The sequence below is a fragment of the Leuciscus leuciscus genome, assembly GCF_965113295.1.
Source record: "Leuciscus leuciscus genome assembly, chromosome: 18".
Classification (NCBI taxonomy): domain Eukaryota; kingdom Metazoa; phylum Chordata; class Actinopteri; order Cypriniformes; family Leuciscidae; genus Leuciscus; species Leuciscus leuciscus.
In genome coordinates, this window is record NC_138742.1 from 31,195,906 (window position 1) to 31,218,790 (window position 22,885).

At 42.5% G+C, this 22,885-nt stretch overlaps 1 protein-coding gene and 1 long non-coding RNA gene across 4 annotated transcripts in view; one reads left to right on the forward strand and one right to left on the reverse strand.

Annotated features, from left to right (window-relative positions):
- Positions 1-22,885, reverse strand: part of opn7b (opsin 7, group member b) — a 130,909-nt gene that overhangs the window by 89,391 nt on the left and 18,633 nt on the right. The window lies entirely within an intron of this gene.
- Positions 3,924-9,279, forward strand: LOC309480687. 3 transcript variants are annotated; one of them, XR_014199717.1, is made up of 6 exons: positions 3,924-3,990; positions 6,685-6,738; positions 6,838-7,245; positions 7,323-7,481; positions 7,556-7,651; positions 8,414-9,279. It is a non-coding gene; the product is annotated as an uncharacterized lncRNA (long non-coding RNA). The 3 variants fall into 3 exon arrangements; XR_014199718.1 differs by having other exon boundaries at positions 6,859-7,245; XR_014199719.1 differs by lacking the exon at positions 3,924-3,990 and having other exon boundaries at positions 6,376-6,738.

Genomic DNA, 22,885 nt, shown 5'->3' on the forward strand with positions numbered 1-22,885 from the left:
CGTCTAAAAACCTGCAGTGCCCTCTGGGCAGCAGGGCTCACTCCACCAGAGGCATGGCCTCTTCGTGGGCTTGGTCCAGCGTAATTTCCATTCATGACATTTGTACGGCGGCGGGCTGGGCCTCCCCCTCGACATTTGTTAGGTTTTACAACCTGGAAGTTCCTGCCTTGCAGGCGAAAGTTTTATCAGTCTAAGTCACGCGTAGGCCAGCCCACTGTCAGCCCACGGCTACTGCGGTTGATTTAGCTCTCCTGGTTGAGCTGCATTATACAAGGGTTTATCAGCTCAGACCGGCCATGCCGCTCTGAGCGCCCTAGTGTGTGCTTATGTACTGCGCTAGCCATTCTATTGGCCGCCTGGTTCCCACTCATCGTGTTTCCCGGACTTCCCCTGGGACTCATTTAGTGGATGCTGGGCGCGCACGGCGTTGACAAGGGAGTTCCCGCAGGCTGTGACGTCACTGGACTCATTGGACGTGACGTCACGTCTAAGGCTCAGCGATAGGCTGCTGCAGTTGCCGCAGGGCAGCCAATGGGCACGCTAATAAGCCTGCCCTAGGTCTGCGTGCTGCTGCACTGCGTTGACAAAATTATAAAAATTAAGGATCATTTTTTGGCTTCAGATCTCGAGAAAAGATTACTTTCCCGCAGCGTAAGCTACTTACGCAATACTCGTTCCCTCTTCTAGAGAAAACAGAGGTTACGTTAAGTAACCGATTACGTTTTGTACTTATTTCATTTTGGTTTTTTTTCTTTTATTATTCTAGTCAAGTTCCAGTCTTTATTTTGCTCTAGTTATCTGATGCCTTATTTTTGGTTTCTCTCAAGATTTTAATTTTATTGCCAACTAATCTTTTATTTATTTTCTCTCTAGGTCACTGCAAGGTTGTAGTATAGTTGTTTCTTATTGTTTGCTAGTTCAAACATTCTAGAATTTTATTCCTTTTATTTATTTATTTTTCTTTGCTAGCTCCAGTATTTTTCTGTTCCCACCTCACCTTTCTTACGCTGTGCCTTTTGTTGCTAATAAATATCACCCCCCGCTATTTCTGCATCTGGGTCCTCCCTCTCAAAATCCTGACACATGAAGTATATTTCTGAGAAGTATATAAAAAGTAGACTGAAAGTATCTTCAAATTTGTTCAAAAATATTTCATTGCAAAATGAATTATCAGCATAACGATTTGAGTGAAAGTTGACTTGTATTTTATTTATTTTTTTCGTTGTAAAGATTTTTCCGTTTTCAACTTCCAAGAGGCTGTTGGAGTGACATTTGCGGATTGCTTTGCTAGACACAGAGCATCAATCTACTGCCTGCCTTCATGAGCACAGGATGATGAATTACCCAGGGAAAACCTCTGATCCCTTGTTAGCTTTGGGGTTGGAAAGGCTGTCTGCTACTATAAGATGGGAAAAGTCTTACAGAAGAAGCACTTTGACAGATGTAAGACTTAAGGACCCTGAATAAATTTCAGTGATAATAGTTTTGGTAACACTTTAAATAAAGGTCATATCATTAATAAGTAACTATGCAGGACATAATGCAGGACTAATGAGTAGTAATACAACACCACAACTACTATTAACTAATATGGAAACAAGCTTAACTAATCAGTAAGTAATTTCAAATTTAAGAGATGGTTCCTTATTAGGTAATCAATAATTACTTAATAAGATTAGCCTCATTAATACAAAGTAACTAACTGACAAATTATAAAGAACATTATCGTGTGTCTGAGACAGAATTAGTCATTTTTACACTGAATATGGTCATACAATGCATCACTAATTACTATAGTGTTATCTAGTCTCTATGCAGGAACTACTAGTGATCTGGACCATTATTTTGATGTGAGAAACATCTTTTTCGCTTGAAAATAATGGTTCAGATCACTAGTGGTTCCTTCATAGTGACTAAAGCCTGGTTCACACGGCAGGATAATTAGGCCAATATTAGCCCCGATTCACTCCTTCCGACAATCTTAAGGATGCTCCGATTATCGTAAAATAATCTGATCAGATATTCCTGCCGTGTGTGGTGTGTTAAGACTGCTCTCGTCTGCTCGGAAGGACGTCGGGACCGCTCCGATCTCAAATCGGGGATATCCAACATGTTGGATTTATTTGGCCCGATTTCTTCTCGTGTGTGGTGTCCCCCGAGCACGCAGCCTGTGGACTGTGGAGTGTAGCCAATCAGAAAGCAAGGTGACGAGGCGGCGAGGAAGCACCGGGAAACATAATCAAAACAGTCGGCGGCATCGCGCACCAGAAAGTCCGGTGGACGTCGGAGATCATCGCCTTTTCTTTTGATAACGTTTTTTTCCGGTTAAAAACAAACTACAAACTATTGCCACTGCATCCTCTTCGTCCGCCATGATTCTTTACTCTGAAGTCACGTTTGATCTCGAGGTATTTTGCAAGATTTCCCGTCTGACCTGAGAATGCTCGGGAGTCAAATCGGTTCGTGTGTGATGTGTTGATTTTGCCGTGTGGCTGCGCACCACACACTGTACGACCAAAACTGTTAGACCCGTGATTTTTTTTATCCCCGTGTGTGGGGTCTCTCAGGTTTGGAAAATCGGCCGACAATTTTAAAATCGTCCCGTGTGAACCAGGCTTAAGTAACACTTGAGTCTTGAGTAATTAGTGATGCACTTTAAGACCACGTTGAGAGTAAAAATAAAAGACAATTGCAATTTATCTTTATATTTTGTCATAATTACCTGTTAGTTCTTAATGATGCCAATCTCATTTAGTAATTATTGATGACCTAATAAGTGTAACATGTATGTTCTGTGTCCCCCCCCCCATCATTATGTTTTGGTTTAGTCCTGTGAGTCTGTTTGATAAGTCATGTCAATCACCTGTTCCTTGTCATTCACTCATCAGCTCCCTTTGTTTGCCATGCATTTATACCCTGTGTTCACCCTCAGTCTTCGTCAGTTCTCGTTAATGTTATGTTGTGTTTAAGTGAGTATCTCCTTAGTTTTTATACTAAATACTGCATGCTTTTCAGTACACCACATACCGTAACAATAAGGAACTATCTCAGTCCTAAATATGATATAACTTACTGATTAGTTAAGCTTGCTTCTCTAGCACTGTAAAATGTAATTGCTGAGCTTACTAAAATGATTAAGTAAACTTAACTTATTTTATTAAGTTTGTTGACATTACTTAGGGCGCTTTCACACTGGCAGTTTAGTGCGGACCGGGGCACGGTTCGCATGAAAAATCGCTAATGTGAACGCTGTCATCGGACCCGGGTGCGCACTAGAGTACCGAACCCGAGACTACCTGGAGGAGGTGGTCTGAGTTCGGTTGCTCCTGAACCGTGGCGTGGTTCGCGTTAATGTGCAAGCAACACGGACTCGGGTACGTGCTTGTTCAGGAAGTATAGTATCCCGCGCATGCGTATCACTGTCGCATCAGTGAAAAATCTTCTGCGAGCAGCAGAAACACGGCGTCCCCTGGATATGTGCTGAATTACACCATGTAATGAACATAAATGTAGTGGTCTCTCACTATGTTGTGCATAATAGCACCAAAAAAACAGACAAATTACAGCTATGCTCAGTCGAGTTGTATTCTCCATGCGTTTTCCGTGTGCGTTTGCGACGACGTAAGATCACTGCAAACGCACCTGGGTTCGATACAACTAATTGAGTGTGAAACCAGACCAACGCTGCGGGGGGCGCCGGGAACTAGCGCACTCGGGTTCGGACCGCAGCAAACGAACCCAGTGGAAAAACGCCCTTAGTTTAACTAAGTAATTCCAACTTTTTCCCCACACAAAGTGCTTAAACTCAACTTGTTCATTTAGCTCAACTTAAAAGTTTAAGTATTGTGAATGCACCAGATATACAGTAGGTGGCGGTAATACTCCAAAGGAGTGAGAGCTCATTAATTGGACGAAGAAGAAGACTACACGCTACTTGGTTCAGATAGCCGGTTCATTAATTTGCACATGGCTGGATGAGAGCATGATGAGGTGAGTCTCTTTTTTTATAGTTTAACTGCTACATTTTCATTACAAAATAACAATATACCAATCAAAATTCATAACCAGTAGTATTTGTTAAAATATTGATATAAAATCGATGGATGACGTTGGATTGCTCTTAGCAATCTAACAATTGGTAATCGTCTCGCTTTAAAGTAGGGTTGCCAACTGTCCCGAATTAGGCGGGACGTCCCGTATGTTGGGCCTAATTTATTTGTCCCGTGCGTGACCTCCCGTGTCCCGTTTTTTGACAAGCTTATCTAACCACTGACTGATACAACAGCAACAGCAGCAGTGCTGACCACGACACTTGAGAATGATCACCGACACCTGTCATCCAGTCACAGCTTTTTTTAATCACTGTTTTGAGACAAATCATTGTTTGATTTGCGAACATAATCCTCTGCCGTCTGGTTGCTTCCGCTTCAAGCCGGACTCGTCTCGCGCTAAAGCCTGGAACACACCAAGCCGACGCAGACGAACTAGCGCTGATGAAAGCCGACTGTGTTGTCGCCTCGCGTCGGGGTAAAAAGCTGCACTTGAACACACCGAGAGAACTACAGCCGACTGTCAGCTAGAATGCGCGTTCTGCGCCTGCGTGTAAATGAGACAGCTGTCTATTTCTGCATATATTCGTCTATATCATACTTGCCAACCTTGAGACCTCAGAATTAGGGAGATATTCAAAAGGACGGGGGGGGGGGATGCACGACTACTGATTTCTGCTGGGGGGGGGGGGGAGGGGATGCACGACTACTGATTTCTGCTGGGGGGGGGGGGGGGGATGCAGGACTACTGATTTCTGCTAGTCGATTTCTTATCAAAACAATACTCGAATTACTCGACTACTCGTGGTTCATGCTACTGTAAATCAAAAGACATGAAATAGCTAGATCTTATCAATAAACATTTATTAATTCATAGCCTAATGTAACAATTGCATAAGTAAACTCTCAAAACATTATAATTATGACATTTCATTTTTAAATTTTCATGTAACAGTCTAAAGCTAAATAAATAGCTGTTCTTGCCTTTCATTTCAGACGTCTGCTTCTAGGGGCCGTTCACATATCGCATCTTTTTCGCGCTCAAGGTCGTTATTTCAACCGTAGGCGCGCGGCCGCGGCGAGCACGCTCATAGCTCATAGCAACGACAGACGCCATGGGAGCGCAAGCGTTTGGTCTGAAACGGCCATAGAAACGGCGCCCAGTGACGGGTGGTGTAGCAATATTGTTGTCCGGGTGGAAATCGGGAGAAATTCGGGAGAAAGGTCGGTCCGGGAGATTTTCGGGAGGGGCTTTGAAATTCGGGAGTCTCCCGGAAAAATCGGGAGGGTTGGCATGTGTGGTCTATATTCGTCATTCAAAAAGGGAAACCGGCGCTGCCGGCTGCAGTTACACAAACCGTAAACAAAGCAGTGCGTGCTTACCGTTTTGAATATCAATCCTGCTAAACACTGTCTTTATTCCACTCCTCTCGTGTTAATATTGAAATATTCGCCAAGGAACACTCAGATAAGATGACATATCATTAGAACAGCCTTCTATCTGGACCGTTTTGACTTTGCTCGCTATTTTGCTATTATTCTCGTGCACTGACGAGAAGAGTTCCCTCTTTCACCGACGGCCCGACGCCGATTCAACATGTCGAATCGGCCGTTACAAAGCCGACGAGGACCAATTTCAGCCGACGGTGCGGAACACACTGAGAAGATTTAGTCGGCCGACGCACGGAAACTGCCCGACGGCCGACCGTCGGCTTGGTGTGTTCCAGGCTTAACGGTAATTCCCTTTTACTGTCCACGTTTTGATTTCGGCAAAACAATTTTGGCAAATGCAAACAACGTGATTATTGTTCATGAGTCTAACATCCAGCCACGCAAGAAAACATGTAATCTACCTGAAGGAATAATATGCTCAAAAAACATTTCTGATTATTATTATTAATGTTTAAAAAAAGCCTTAGAAAGTAAATAGAAAGCTTTTGTAACATTATAAATGTCTTTACTGTCACTTTTGATTAATGTAATGCATCCTTGCTGAATAAAAGTAGGCAATTACTTTATTTTTTTTCCCCAAAAAATAATCTCCCAAACTTTTGAACTGTAAGCCTATATAATGTTAAAAAGCTTTCTATTTTAGATAAATGCTGCTATTTTGAATGATGGTTTGTTTGTAATGACATTTTTTTATGTATGACATTAAAATTATTTTTAGAATTAAATACATAAATAGGTCAAGCAATACAAATGTGTTTATGTCTAATAACCTTTTAAACATATTTAACTGCAGACACTGAAATGACGTACATACAATACATACAATAACGTGTAAGGTTATATATTCTGTAAGCACGTGTCTAAGCGACATTGTTGTTGTTTTTTTCTTAAGACTAAAAACTCATTCTGATTTTAAACACCTCACGTGCCTTCAGACCATATACTGAACAAATTAGTGATTCGTGAGCCAGTTTAGATCGCCTTTCAATGTTTTCAAACGAATCGACCCGAAAACCATTAATTCAATGCCTTAAAATGCAAAAGAATGTTAAATAAGAGATGTGCTGCAAAGAAACCAATATTTGATGCAAGTTTTTAAAGTGGATGCTAAAAATAATGTTTTTACAAATTGCTTGTTACCATTAATCCATATACTTTGTTAACTCTGTTATCTTTTTTGCAGAAGTTTGTTTCTTTGAAGAGTGCAGTGGACATGCAGTGGACATGCAGTGGAAGTGTAAGTTCTGTGTTTATTTCTGTGAAAAGAGAGCTCTGCTATTGAAGCATTATCGGATTAAACATGGAAGCTACAATCAAATTCCTTGTATTCACACAGACTGTTGCCTTTTTGAACCAGGCTCCTCCACTGGATGGAACGGATGGAAAAACAGTATAAAGTTTAAAATGGGTAATTACAGGAGCAAACTACGGAGAGCTGGATGCACCGATGTTCTTGTTAATTCAATGAAAAGAGGGAACCAAGATTCTCCAAGAAATGTCAAGAAACCCAAACGATTCGAGATCAATTTTCTTCCCAATATGCCTTCTGGTGAAAATGAAAGCAGCATGGAATCAAAACGATTAGAAATTGTGGAGGAAATGAAGAAACGACATCCAAGTTCTACACTGATAGCACAGTACATTGACATAACTTTTTCGCTAAGAAGAAAAGAGTTGGTTGAAAAGGAGCCTTCAGTAAAAAGAAACTTTACAAAGATGGCCAGCACTCTTCAGGGAAAGTCAGGTAATTAAGACACATTTTATCTAGGGCATGTAAATGTTTTAAGTCTTAATGTGCTTCTTTTGTTCTCCTTTTCGTAGATTATTGCTGAGTTCAACCGGATCACAAGCAAAAACCTCAAGCAAGAATTCTTCTCAGCCCTTGATAAACATACTTCTCGTTTTCTGGAAGTTTTCGAATCAAAGAAAGGCACAATTGGAAAAAAGCTCTCGGAGTTTCTAATGCAAATGAAGTCTGCAGTAAGTGTTTTTTGTCAAGTTTAAAGTGATCTGTTTTCACTGTTGAGCTTGATGTTTTATGTATTATTTCTTAGAACATCACTGATGTCACTGCTCGACGGACAGCAGTTCTCCGTGGTCTTGCGGTCCTTCTTGGGGAAGACACTACAGACTTCTTCCAAACATGCTTTGTAAGTATTCTTCAAATTGAATATCTGTAAAAAGTGCTACAAGAAGGGTGTCCCAATTTTTGTGTCAGCATTACGTTTATTTAAGAGATCTTATATAAAGCACATAGAAGATAGATAAAATGCAAGTAAAATATATTCTTTGTTTTCCATAACATTTGATCAAATAAATCTTAATGTGGATGAAACCGTTTTCAAAGTATAAAAATCTCATATAGAATAGTGTCTTGAATTTTTTCCAATTCAATTTCAATCCAACTACTCAGCGCAAAGAGGTCTGTATATATAGCCATTCTTTACCTATGTCCCGTAACAGTTTTAGCAGCATCCCTTCTCCACCCTATCGCCTCACTCTGCTGGTACAGACAGTTTAAGCAGTAACAACAAAAATGCCTTTCGATGACCAATAATTAGCGTTAAATAAGTTAATCATTAAAAGGATCGGGAAAGGATCTCATTTTGTTACAAACCTGTATAAATTTCTTTGTTCTGATGAACACGAAGGAAGATATTTTGAGGAATGTTTGAAACCAAACCGATCATGGGATGGATGTAAATGTTTTACTAAAGACATTGCTATTAAATGTTTCAATGATTCTTTTGCTGAAAAGATCCAAATTATCACTGACAATTCCCACTGAAGCCCTGTTACAATTTTACTAGTTACTTAACAGCACCTTAAGCAGTTTACATTTAAGGAACATGCACTTGTTTGCATTTGGAATATAAGAATGTATTTTAATATTGCTTTTCTGTATTTCTTAGGACATTGATATTGTTGCACCTCAAGTATCAATAGTAATTCTCACTGTGGTGCCAGAGGACAGCCCCATGTCTCCACAAGGTTTGCCATTGGAGGTCACTGATACAGAAATAATTTTGGAGGGTGTTATAGCAATGGATGGACTTGAGAATGTTCCACATGCCATGTGTTTTGTTTTTGGGCTGATCTATGCTTTAAATATGGAGTACCCTTCACAGCTTAAAAACACTGAGTTCATTCAAAGGGTTTTTCTTTCCCTGGGGCACAAATCTCTCAAGCCAAAACTGCAATCACTAAAAAACCTACTGTTTTAATGTATTTGTTTGTTTCTGATGGCAGAAACAAGACCATATTACTGTAGGTCTGTTGCATTTTTTTTATTTTTTTTATCAGTCACCTGCTAACCTGGATACAAAACCAAAACTCCAGTCACTAAAAGCTTTGTAGTCAAGAATTTGTTCAATATGTTTTTAATAGCAGAAACAAGACTGTCTTAGGTCTATATTTGCATTTTGGGTGTTGTATCCAGATTGATGGGTGACAAATCTCTATACCCACAACAAAAATGTCTGTTTTAATCAGTTATATCTGTGTGTTTGCAGTAACACAAATGTTTTATTGTAGGGTTGATTAATTGGTTGTTTTAATCACTCACCATCAACCCTTTTTGCTTTAAAAATGCTTTAAAGAAACAATTTTTGTACACTGTTACAATAAAATGAATGCATAGTTCGTTTTTTGCTTTACTTGTTTTTGTTAGTTTAGCTTACTTAAAAATGTGACGCAATCGGTTTCCTTAAATTTACTAGGAAAGTGAACACTAATAATAAGTTACCTCAACTAATGCTTTTGAGTCACCAGTACTTAACTGTACTCGATGATTAAGTTTAGACTACAAATACTATTTAGTTTTGCCAACTTAAAATGGATACTATACTATACTTAATGAATAAGTTTAATTTACAAATACTATTTAGTTTTACCAACTCAAAAGTAATGCAACTTTACTTATAAATTTAAGGCAATCGGTTTCCTCACTTTTTTAAGTTAACTCAACTCATTACATTTTACAGTAGCTGAAGTGTTAATATAGTACTACTCATTAGTCCTGCCTGTATTACTTCCTGCATAGTTATTGACTTAATGAAAATAAAATAAAAAAATAAATAAAAATATGGACTGGTTAAATCATGGTAAAATATGCATTGAAACAATATGCTGCCATATTCACAAGTTGCTGTGAATGATTAATGTACTGTATCTGAGGGCGTTTTTCCACTGGGTTCGTTTGCTGCGGTCCGAACCCGAGTGCGCTAGTTCCCGGCGCCCCCCGCAGCATTGGTCTGGTTTCACACTCAATTAGTTGTATCGAACCCAGGTGCGTTTGCAGTGATCTTACGTCATCGCAAACGCACACGGAAAACGCATGGAGAATACAACTCGACTGAGCATAGCTGTAATTTGTCTTTTTTTGGTGCTATTATGCACAACATAGTGAGAGACAACTACGTTTATGTTCATTACATGGTGTAATTCAGCACATATCCAGGGGACGCCGTGTTTCTGCTGCTCGCAGAAGATTTTTCACTGATACGCATGCGCAGTGATACGCATGCGCGGGATACTATACTTCCTGAACAAGCACGCACCCGAGTCCATGTTGCTTGCACATTAACGCGAACCGCGCCACGGTTTGGGAGCAACCGAGCTCAGACCACCTCCTCCAGGTAGTCTCGGGTTCGGTACTCTAGTGCAGTGGTTTTCAAACTGTGGGTCGCGACCCACTTGTGGGTCACACAGTGAGAAAAGGTGGGTCGCACAAAGGCACTTAGCTGCAGCTAAATTTACGTTACGATGAGTGAAACAAAACCAGTCCGATTAATGACCAAACGACTATGAGTTTTAGCGCCCGCCAAAGTGTTATTTGATCGCTGAGTAATGTAGATGAACTGCTGCGCTTGTGACAGAGTCACAGTGCATGTTTAACTGAAAGAACAAGCAGAGAGAGTACTCGGTCGCGCGCGCGCACTCTCTCTCTTCGGAGCCAGGCGAAAGTGTAAAAAAGACTTAACCGTCTCCAAACTAAGCGCTGTCCTGCTCTCTCTCCCTCGCACATATTAATCAAAATAAATCGACACGGTGGTAAAAGGTCGGAAGACCAAAGTTTCATGTGGAGCATTCGGAGATTTTTTTTTTCTTCCTCAATTACCGCTGGGTGTGAATTGTGCTAAATAAGTTGTTGCCTTATCTTCTCTGAAAAGCGTCCCAGACATTCAGCTGACATAAAACAACACTTTAATTAAACGAAAAAAAACTATCCAGTGATGAAATGTTTTCTGTGTTGACACAAATCTTGGATGTCTATGTCCTAACTGCTGGGGTAATCACACAACGCGCACGACATGTCCAATTCGCGAACTAATGACTCATTTGAACGATTCATTTTAATGAATGGACAACTGATCTTTCCAACAGTGAACTCAGGAGACGTTTGAATCAGTAACACTTTACAATAAAGTTCTATTTATTACATAAATTACATAAAAAGTACAGTTTGCTTACTCAAGCTTTAAAATAAATAAAACCCCTTGTTTTTTTTTGAAAAGCATATGACTACATTTTTCCACACAGTGCTATCAAGAATCGATAAGAGAATCGTTAAAGAATCGGATCGATAATCAGAATCGTCAGTGGCATTATTATTTTTGATAAAATCTTATCATTTCCCATCCCTATGTGAAGACAGTAAAATTATAATCAAACATTAAAGAACATACATGTTTTAAAACGTTTTTTTAAGAGTTAAAAGTTTAAAATATTTTGCTAACATGAAGGCTTGTCACTGTCAGCCTTTTTACATCAGTGCAAAACTAGGGAATGCAGATTAAGACCATCAGCATGCATTGATTAATCCCATTGCATGTAGAAAAAAAAATGTGCGACCAAATCATGCTGGTGCGACCAACTGATAAAGTTGGTAGCACCAGTGCAAGTGGGTCTTGAGATTGATTATACTTGTCTAGGTGGGTCCTAGAACGAAAAAGTTTGGGAACCCCTGCTCTAGTGCGCACCCGGGTCCGATGACAGCGTTCACATTAGCGATTTTTCATGCGAACCGTGCCCCGGTCCGAACTAAACTGCCAGTGTGAAAGCGCCCTGAAAGTACTTGGGTTTGGTGTTTTCATGTAGAGTTTATACACATGTCCTTAAATTGACCTGAAGTGTGACATTAGGTCAGTTGTGAAGAGGCTTGGCAGATTTGCCTTGAAACCCTTTTAGAAAATGAATAAATGAAAATCGTTGATAAGACTATGTCACATGACATCTAAGCCCACAAGTGAATAGCCTGATAGATATATCAACATGATCTTTTTTTTTTTATTACACAATAAAGAGACAATTGTTGAGATACAGTAAGAGTATATAAGGGCACATTTACACAGAAAGTTTGAAAAGTTTTGCATGCATACGACAGTGATCCCCATTCACACAGATCCGTGAAAACGACTAAAATGCTGTATTTTTCATGCCATGCCAGTAGTTGACGATGTTATTTTGTAAAGAAACACTACACGGCTATAGACTGAACAAGTAATACGCACCATTTTCACAAATTCACATTTTTGTAGTTTACAGAGAGATAACTGTATTGTTTTCAAAAACTTGCGTTCTCAGGCTCCCAAAATACTGTTGTCATGAAAATGAAAAGCTCAAAAGTGTTACATTTTTTGTTGAAAACAGTGTTGTGTAAACGCCCCCTAAATATGTTAGCAAATAGCCTCACTCAGATCATTTTGTTTAGGAAGAATTATGAAAAATTGTGGAGTTCATATAGACATTGCTTAGTTTTGGTTGCAGACTATATCGGCAAAGAGGAGACACAAGTGAGATTACTGGGCTGTTTTTTCAATTGCTTTGTATGTCTTCGGTGATTGGGTTAAATGGGAAGTCAAACTGCATGCAGACATGATGTGCTTTAATTTTTGAGTGGTCACACTTGGAAATTGGCCGCAAAACAACTGATTGTCTGTTCAATCGATAACATGATTGAACAACTGACCGGTGACAGAGTTTGTTTACTGCCACTGTTCATGTGCGCTCTGTTCCAGTCACAATGTCATTCCCTGTTTTCCCCAGAACACTCTTCACGACACGAGGCCTTCTGAGAAATCTTGCAAGCTCCAACTTTCCTTTTCTACCGTTTAATGGGGAACATGCTGAAAATCACTGTTAAAGTCAGACTGAGATCCTTTTTTTTTTTTTTTTTTACTGGATTTAGACAATTAGCCTACCACTTAATGAATTCAGTTAAGATTGTTGGTCAGGTATATGTCTACTTTGATTTGCCTTCACATCATGGTTAATAAAATCTTTCAAGTATAATACTGCAATATTGGCAGCTTTATAATGAGTCAAAACAGGGGTTTCATTGGGAGGAAAATTAAATGAGTAAAAACAGACCTATAGGAATATTGATTCTTGTTACAGGATATATTATCAGAGGATACATTATCATTATTACTATTTTTATTATTATTACTTGTGTATTTGTTTGTCTTCTTCTTCTTCTTCTTCTTAATCATGAAGTCTATGGCAGCACATAGAACCGTATGGTAAAAAGTTTCAGATAGAGGACAATCTGAACATTAACCAGAGCAATTTTGGAGTCACTAGGCGCGTTTCCATTACAGAAACGGAAAACTTTTGCGACTTTTTTTTCTTCTAAATGTCGGAGAAAAAAATTTCTAAATGACGGCGTTTCCATTAACCGATGTTATGCGACTAAAACTTAATTTTTTCCTCTCGCGATAAGTAAAATCATTCCAAAAACCATGGCAACGGACATTGGTAGGTTTCTGTACTATATCCCAGCCACTGCACTAGCCATTATTATTAATCGAAGGAGATGTGTGTTTTCCAAGCATTAATGGTAAGGAACGACCCTTATTATACTTGTGAGCGGCACATATGAGGTGTTTCTGGGTGTTTCTCCCTCATTTCTGCTGCAAGGTCTTAATTGTGGCATTTATTTGAGGTTTAGAATCCATTATTCCTGTAATTCTTTTGTCTTTTATGCATTTAATAAAGAGCTCTGTCTCGTATTATGTCCAAACACACCGCGTCATCTACGTCAGCTGACCTGCAAATGCGCAAAAACTGTTTCCATTGCAGTTTTGCTAAATATTTATTTTTCGAATTGCCTGAAAAACCACCTCATGAGAGAATAAAAACTTTTTTGAGATAAATGTGAGTTTTTGCGAAATTGACGTGTTTCCATTGGGCGTATTTTCAATTTGCGCAATTTGAAGGGTAATGGAAACACGGCTACTAACGCAATCCCTTCTAGTGCCACCAACTGTCCAAAGTTGTAATCAACTTGCTGACAACTTGTGAACAATTAGAAACATAATTTTTTCCTCTGATTCCTTAGCTCAAGATGATTCGATTGCACCCTGTGATATAATTTTCCGTCATGAAAATAAATAATAAAAAAAACGTCTCGGGTTACGACTGTAACCCTTGTTCCCCGAGAAGGGAACGAGACACTGCGTCGTCGTCGTGACGACACTATGGGAACGCCCTCAGCGTAACGCATCTGAAGCATGAATGAAATCTGTCCAATCCTGATTGGTGCTGCGTCATGACGTAGTAGATGACGGCATAACCGGAAGATACAAAGGGACGCCGGCACAAACACACGTTAGCTCCTTTGCGATGAAGCACGCGCTCTGCCCGTGATAGGTGTGGCGACGAGACGCAGTGTCTCGTTCCCTTCTCGGGGAACAAGGGTTACAGTCGTAACCCGAGACGTTCCCCTTCGAGGGAACTCGCACTGCGTCGTCGTCGTGACGACACTATGGGAACGCAATGCCCACTATGCCACACCGTAAGCACGCCACCCTAGTGTGAAGCTGGGAGACCAGGCACACTTAGGACGCGATCACTCTGGCGCCAGGCGTCACAGGGAGTTGCAGACTATAAAATCTTATGAAGGTGTGTGGAGTGGCCCACCCAGCCGCTTCGCAAATATCTTGAAGCGAGGCTCCAGAAAGGAGGGCTACCGAGGAGGCCATGCTCCTGGTAGAATGAGCCCTCACAGCTATAGGTGAAGGCAGACTGCGCACCTGATAAGCCATGGCTATAGCCTGAACAATCCAATTACTGATTGTCTGCTTGGATGCAGGCAGCCCTTTCTTGGGTGAACCAAAGCACACCAACAACTGGTCTGACTTCCTCCACTGAGAGGACCTCTCAAGGTACACTCTCAGGGCTCTGACCGGGCAGAGCAGGTGAAGTCTCCCCTCTTCCGCCGTCACGTGAGGTGGAGAATGGAATGCCTGAAGAACCACTGACCGTGCCACATTAAATGGCACCTTGGGCACATAGCCCGGTCTAGGGTGTAAGATGGCCTTAACTCCGCCAGGGGCAAACTCCAGGCAAGTTGGCATTATAGCCAAGGCCTGGAGATCCCCCACTCTCCTCAGAGAGGTGATAGCAAGGAGAAAGGCCACCTTAAGGGTCAGGTTCTTTGCCTCAGCCGACTCCAGTGGCTCGAAGGGGGCCTCAGCCAACCCTTCAAGTACCACCGCCAGGTGCCAGGTTGGAACTCTGGAGCGAGCCGCAGGCCTCATCCTCCGAGCCCCACGGAGGAAACGTACAACCAGATGGTGCTTCCCCAAAGGCCCCTCACCTATAGGCGAGTGGAAAGCCGCAATGGCAGCCACATACACCTTAAGTGTGGACGGGGTAAGACCGGCGGAGAAACGATCTTGGAGGAACTCCAGCACTGAAGCCACTGGGCAGTTAACTGGGTCCACCTCACGCTCTCTACACCAAGTGGAAAACACATTCCACTTCAGGCTGTACAGTCTCCTGGTAGAAGGAGCCCTGGAGCTGAGTAGGGTCTCGACAACATCTGCTGACAGGCCAGCCTCTAGGTACCGAGCCCCCTCAGGGGCCAGACCCAGAGGTTCCACAGCTCTGGCCGGGGGTGAAATATTGTGCCCCTGCCTGCGACAGCAGATCCCTCCTCAGAGGGACCTGCCACAGAAGGCCGTCCAGCAGTGCTACAATGTCCGAGAACCATACTCGGGTCGGCCAGCGGGGTGCTACTAAAAGTAGGCTGATCCCCTCCCGGCGGACTCGCTCCAAGACTCCCGGGAGCAGAACGATCGGGGGAAATGCGTACAGACGCAGCCTTGGCCACGTCTGCATCATGGCGTCCAGCCCCAGCGGAGCTGGATGCCTGAGAGAGAACCACAGTGGACAGTGGGACGTCTCTTGAGACGCGAACAGATCCACTTCCACTGGGCCGAATCTCACGCACATGGCTTCCACCACCTCTGGGTGGAGTCGCCACTCCCCGGGCCTCAGCCCCCGCCTCGACAGGACGTCTGCTCCCTGATTTTGGTCCCCGGGGACGTACATCGCTCTGAGAGACGACAGTTTCCCCTGGGACCACAGAAGGATCTGGTGTGCCAGTCTGCATAGAGGGCGCGACCTCAGACCCCCCTGATGATTCAGATACGCGACTACAGAAGTGTTGTCCGAGCGTATCAGGACATGGTGGCCGCGGAGGTCTGGGAAAAAGCTCCTCAGAGCTTTGTAGACCGCCAGCATTTCCAGGCAGTTGATGTGCCAGGAAGAATGCCGGGTCTCCCACAGACCTCTCGCAAAGCGGCCGTCCATGACCGCGCCCCAACCAAGTGAGGGAGGCATCTGTTGAAACGGTTTTCCGGCAACATGATGCTCCCAGCACCGGTCCCTGGGACAGGAACCAAGGTTTCCTCCATATGACGAGAGAACGAAGGCATTTGCGCGTTACCCTGATCATACGGAACGGATTTCCCCTCGGGGAAAACCCCTTGGCTCTCAACCACCACTGTAGGGGTCTCATGTGTAGCAGGCCAAAGGTATGACGTTGGACGCTGCTGCCATGAGCCCCAGCAGTCTCTGAAACTGCTTCACAGTGAGGTTGTGGCCTAGCTTCACTCTGGAGACCATCGCCCGTATGAATTCCACCCGTGCAGGAGACATTTGTGCCCGCATCGTCGTGGAGTCCCATACCACTCCCAGGAACATAGTCCTCTGGGAGGGCGTCAACACGCTTTTCTTTGTGTTGAGTCTCAGCCCCAAGCACCTGATATGGGCTAGAACGACATCTCGATGCCGAACTGCCATATCGTACGACTTGGCTAATATTAGCCAGTCGTCGATGTAATTGAGTACACGAATGCCCTGGAGTCTCAGCGGAGCCAGCGCTGCATCCATGCACTTGGTGAAGGTGCAAGGGGAAAGAGCTAGGCCAAAGGGAAGAACCCGATATTGGTACGCTTCGCCCCCGAAAGCGAACCTCAGGAACTTCCTGTGACATGGAAGGATGGAAATATGGAAGTATGCGTCCTTCAGATCTATTGTGACGAACCAGTCCTCGAACTGGATCTGACTCACGATGGCTGGAATTGTGAGCATCTTGAACCTGAATCTCCTCAGAGAACGATTCAAGTGTCCTGAGATCTATTATTGGACGCAACCCCCCATCCTTCTTGGGAACTATGAAGTACCGGCTGTAGAACCCGGACTCCCTGTCTGGCAGAGGAACACGTTCTATGGCCTCCTTGACCAACAGGGATTGAACTTCCTGTTCCATAACCCGAACCTGCTCTGAGCCGACCACAGTCCAGACCACCCCGTTGAACTTCGGGGGAGGGGAGCTGAACTGCAGTCTGTAACCCAGCTCTACAGTACGCAGGGCCCACGCAGATATATTCGGAAGCATGACCATGCGCCGAGATAATCCACTAAGGGAACCAGCCTCTCAAGGCTGGCCTCGGGTGTCAACCGAGCCTCATTCCCGACCCCCTGAAGCGGCTGACCGGCAGGGAGCAGTCGAGAATGATTTTCGGTGTGCGGACGCGTTCGCTGCCCAGCCGCAGGTCTTTCTAGAGGCGGCTGGAGCGGCGTGCGTGCGCGGGAAATCAGTGTGGCCCGAAGCGTACTGGACGGCGGGAACAAAGCACTGATTTCCTGAGAGCTCCGGGGGGAGGCGACCTCGATCGCTCCACCCCGGGGGGGACAGCTCTGAGTGGTCCGGCCGCAGCTAGGACCACCTGGCAGAAGCCTTCTTTGCCTAAAGGATCGACGGTCCTCAGATCGACCTTAGGCTCAGAAGGCTTGCCGCAAGAGCGCCGTCTCCTTTGCCAGGCTCCCTCGGGAGGGGCGCGGGAGGCGACACTCTTTTTGCACCTGTCGGTGCGAGGCTCAACATTTTAATTCCTCAAAATGAAATGCAGCCAAAAACACTAGATAAGTGAAACGGTGGTAGGCTGAATTAAAATATATAACTTCTCAAAGTCAGATAATATTCCATCATTTTAATTCCATTAAGAATTAAATGCAGCCATAATCACCAGACAATACTGTTTGTTTATTTTAATATTTATTTAAACGGTTTCGTAATCTATGTGCTGCCTCGGCAACGCGAGATTCGAGCCGTCGGTCACAATATATCGGCTTTCATCCCTCGAGAAGAAAGTCAACAATTGCGAGGTTGAAACATCCGACAGCGCACGGCTTTTTTCTATGCACGCGCGCCGAGATATTTCTCAATGAACACTGCCAGCCCCCTCAGGAGCTGACTGTGAATGCCTCGCACCCAAACAGTATTATTTCACAGATCGTGTGTGTCCCTTTTATAGCAGACTCGTAATCTACGCGCTGCCTCGGCAAATGCGAGATTCGAGTCGTTCACAATATATTTGGCTTTCATCTCTCGAGAAGAAAGCCAACGGGCTCGAGGCTGAAACACCCGGAACGCACGGCTGTGTGCGTCAAGATATTTTTCAATGAACACACAGCCAGCACCCTCAGGAGCTGACTGTGCATGCCTCGCACCCACACAGAATCTTTAATGCAGAATAGCCCCGTAATCTACGCGCTGCCTCGGCAAGCGCGAGACCCGAGCTATAGATTCTGTATTGCAATGCAGACATAATCTACGCGCTGCCTCGGCAAACGCGAGATCAGTCACAGAATCTTTATTGCAGAGTAGACCCGTAATCTACGCGCTGCCTCGGCAAACGCGAGATCCGAGCCACTAGATTCTATATTGCAATGCAGACGTTATTTGGGACAATTCTTATAGGACAAACAACACCAAATAGGACAAACAGTTTCACACAGAGCGCTTTGCTGAAGAGCAAAAAGCTAACGTGTGTTTGTGCCGGCGTCCCTTTGTATCTTCCGGTTATGCCGTCATCTACTACGTCATGACGCAGCACCAATCAGGATTGGACAGATTTCATTCATGCTTCAGATGCGTTACGCTGAGGGCGTTCCCATAGTGTCGTCACGACGACGACGCAGTGCGAGTTCCCTCGAAGGGGAACTACTTTTTCAAACTCCTACACTGTTGCTCGGATTTTCATGACAATTGAACCAGATAATCTTCAGATCATGCCACCATAATGGCATGCCCATAACCATAACCACCACCACCACCACCAACCACAACAACAACACTGAAATTCAAGTTTGATTAGTCATACTGTTCTTGAATAATGCAAAATCAAATTTGACGAAGAACACGGTAAAATGAACATGGCTTTATTTCCGCAATGCTTTAGTATATTCTGAGCAAAGTTGGTGTCTGTTATGACAACCATGACCTGAGGAAACCTGCACAGTTTTGGCACAATGTCACCTAAAGCTCAGCAGATATGAAAAATGTATTTTGTTTGCTTAATACTTCGGTAACACTTTAAAATAAAGGAACATGAATAACCATGTAACAACAGGAACTCATGATTAGTGTAGATATGAACTAATCATGAACCAACTAAAAGCTAACCTTAACTACTACTGGATTCATACATGAATAACAGCTTCCTTAACTACATGTTTTACAGAATTATTTAGCCATTAATGACAGATCTTTCTAATCAAAATTATAATGAAATAATAAAAAAGAAAAAAAATCTAGTAGCTTTTGATTTATTTTGCCCATTGTAAAGAAACTGCCTCAAAAGATGCCAAGAACATAAACCAATTTTGCCTTAGTTGGCCGAACTTCCTCTCCTCCATTTCGATTTTTTAAAACTCCTCCTACCTAAACCATTTGTTGAGTCAGATCATTTTCAACCAATGCCGGGAAAAAAGTTTCATTGTCTATAGACATTACCATTACATGGCATAATAACAAACTGCATCTGAGGCTGTATCTCTGGAAAGATTTGACATCTTGACACCAAACTTTATGTCCCTTTAACTGTCACCCAACACTTATCACACCATATAATTTTGGTTTCAGCGCCACCTATTTGTCAAAAGTAATAATCAATTATGTCACGTTGCAAGTGATTATATTTATTGTTAAAAGTTCCATAGTTTAGCTTTAATGAAACCTGTTTTTTTACAGTAGAGTACTGAACAATTATATGTATTTTTGAGCTAAATATAACAATTATTATAATTAAATAATATGGTCAATTAAGGAAATTCTATGGAGCCCCTTACCTTTGCAGAAATAAAAAAATACAGAAACTTTTGCATGCTCACGAGAAACTATTGCATGCACACAAGAAACTTTTTCCGTGTGCACGTAATAGTTTCTTCCATCAATAGTTTCTAGTGTTTATTGCATGGTCACGCATTACAATTTCCTCTTTATGTGTACTTGTCACGATTTGGTTATGTTTCATATTCCTGTTTCATGTCTGTCATGTGATCCCCTGTTCAAGTCATGTGATCCTGCCATGTGTTCAAAAAAGAAATTGTGCGCACATCCCAAAAAACGTTTGGCAGGTTTTTGCTCATCTATTAGGGATGGGCAAATGAAGCCTCATGAAGCACTGAGGCTTTCCCCGGAATGTTTCGGGAAAAGATTCGAAGCATCAAGAGTGTCGAAAACAGCGCCATCTTGTGGCAGGTCAAATTTATAGCAGCCATGTTTATGCCCAGCGCCGCTGTTTTATCCATTAAGCACAAATAAAAGCCTAACAACGCTAAATATTCAGTTTTCTGATAATATAATTCACATATTAAAGTGTGGTAATAAATTAAATGTAACAATTATATTAATACTAATTATAAAAAATACCAACAGAGCAAGTAAATGTTGGTCTAATTATTTTATGGTTTCTGCTGTTTATGTGTCAGAATATATGATCATGTAACATAGCTATAGGCTATATATTTTTTTTTAATTGTAAAATGAATCTCTTCACGTCATGCCTGCCGAGCCAGAGACTGTTCACTTCAGTCCTGCTGAGCCTGTCTTCGGACAAGATGGCCGCTGTGCCTGAGTCAGCTCTGGATGATAGAGCACTTATGATAGTCGTCACAGCTATGATGTGTGTGTGTGTGTAGGCAGCACACACATCGGCTCCAGCCCGTGATCCCTCGCCCAAGATGGCCAGAGTCTCGTCCCAAGAAAATTTTTTGGGAGGGCAGTAGGTACCTGATTATTGAGCCCGTGCCTCCCTGGACCATTGGTATGCCGGCTCCGCCCTGGCTTCCTGGACTGCCGGTGCCGCCCACCCTCCACGGCCCAGGCCACGCCACAGTCCTAGCCCTGTTCCCCTGCACGGGCCTGGCCCACCAACCCTCCCCCAAGACTGCCCTCCGGGATTTTGTTTTGTTATGTTTCATGTTGGGCGGTGGGGATATGTCACGATTTGGTTATGTTTCATGTTCCTGTTTCATGTCTGTCATGTGATCCCCTGTTCAAGTCATGTGATCCTGCCATGTGTTCCCTTGTCTTGTCATTAGTCTTGTGTGTATTTAAGGCCTCATGTTTGCCATGTGTCTTTGTCAAGTTTTGTTTCACTGTAACCACGGGTGGTAAGCGTCACGTCTATGTCAATGTTTTTGAGCTCATGCCCCGTCATGCTTTTGTTTGATGTTGGATCTTGTTTGATAAACTGCACTTGGGCTCTCTTGCCTTCAGTGGAATACTTTACAGTACCATAACCTATTCCCTTTGTGCATCACTGCCATTTTACCATAAATAAAACAAAAGCAGTGGATGTACATGAATTAATAAAGATCTAAAATGTGGCTTTCGTTAGGGCAGTATACCTTTAATATCATGGCCTTATGTCCACTTTAACACATCATCTGTGACGGCAGAGAAACCGCACCGAGAAATTGGCTGACGGCTCAATGATGTGTGCACTGGGCTGATTAAAAAGTGCTCAAATATATATATATTTTTTAGTAGTTCGTCTAGCACGAGCATGAAACCAGCTACTTCGTTTGTCATTTTGTCGAAGTGTGAGCCTCTCTTTTAGGACTATAACTAAATTCCTGGTAACACTTTATTTTGATGGTCCCTTTTGAACATTCTGTGGACTATAAGTAGCTATGCAACTACATGTCAACTAACTCTCATTAGAGTATTAGTAGACTGTCTGCTTAATATCTGCTAACTCTTTATTGTGATGCTCCTCAACAGACATTCTACTGACTATAAGTAACTGAGAAACTACTGTACATGTCAACTTATTCTAACCCTAACCCTACCAGTCTACTAATACTCTACTAACACTCTAATGAGAGTTAGTAGACATGTAGGTGCGACGCTACTTATAGTCAACAGAGTGTGTTTAAGGGACCATCAAAATAAAGTTTAACCAAATTCCTTTATCTCTCTGGTTCTGCTCGCAATAAATGCTGTTAGAATACAATGGAAAATAAGCATTTCTCCACCACCTGCAAGGATACGTTAATTCTGACAAAGTGGGAATTTTGGGTGGGAATAAAGGGTGTTTTGATCTTGTGAAATATGACATTTTAGTACATTTTACAATACCATTTTTTAAATTGCCCGTTAAAGTTTTATATGTTTTTAAAAAATGTTATGTACCATAAAACTTAGCATATAACAATGCACACTGAGCCACCTATTGTGTCATCAGCCCACCATCACAGTTTAATTCGTTAACACGGACATAAGGCCTTGAAATATGACATACTTCCTTAACGAAAGCCACATTTTGAACTCTTTTTACTGTATCAGTATTCTTATTCATATTTTGCTTGTCTTGTGTTTCTACATGAATACTTCTCTCTTTCCTCTTTATTTTTTTCTAGACGCCTATAAAAAGCTGACCTTTGTCTTGTGCCCACCTTCACCCGACTTTATCTCTTATCTCTAAAACATTTCGTCTCACTTTTTCAGATCAAACTAGAGCACAAAACACATCTTCTTCCTCTCGTAATCTGAGCTGATCATTTCCATAATCGTTTCACAGACACACGCCTCAGACACAGCATGTATCATATCCTCAGTCGTTCCATCACACATATTCATATTCAAAACTCACCCTTAATGACAAGGAAATAATCCGTAAATTACATCAGGGGTTCCCTACATTTTTCATTACTTGGATGGTCTTACCAGCTTCTAAGCCGCAGTGAAGTTTAATTAGTGGAGCGAGATATCTACACTTAATTAACTTCAGCAGGAAACAGTC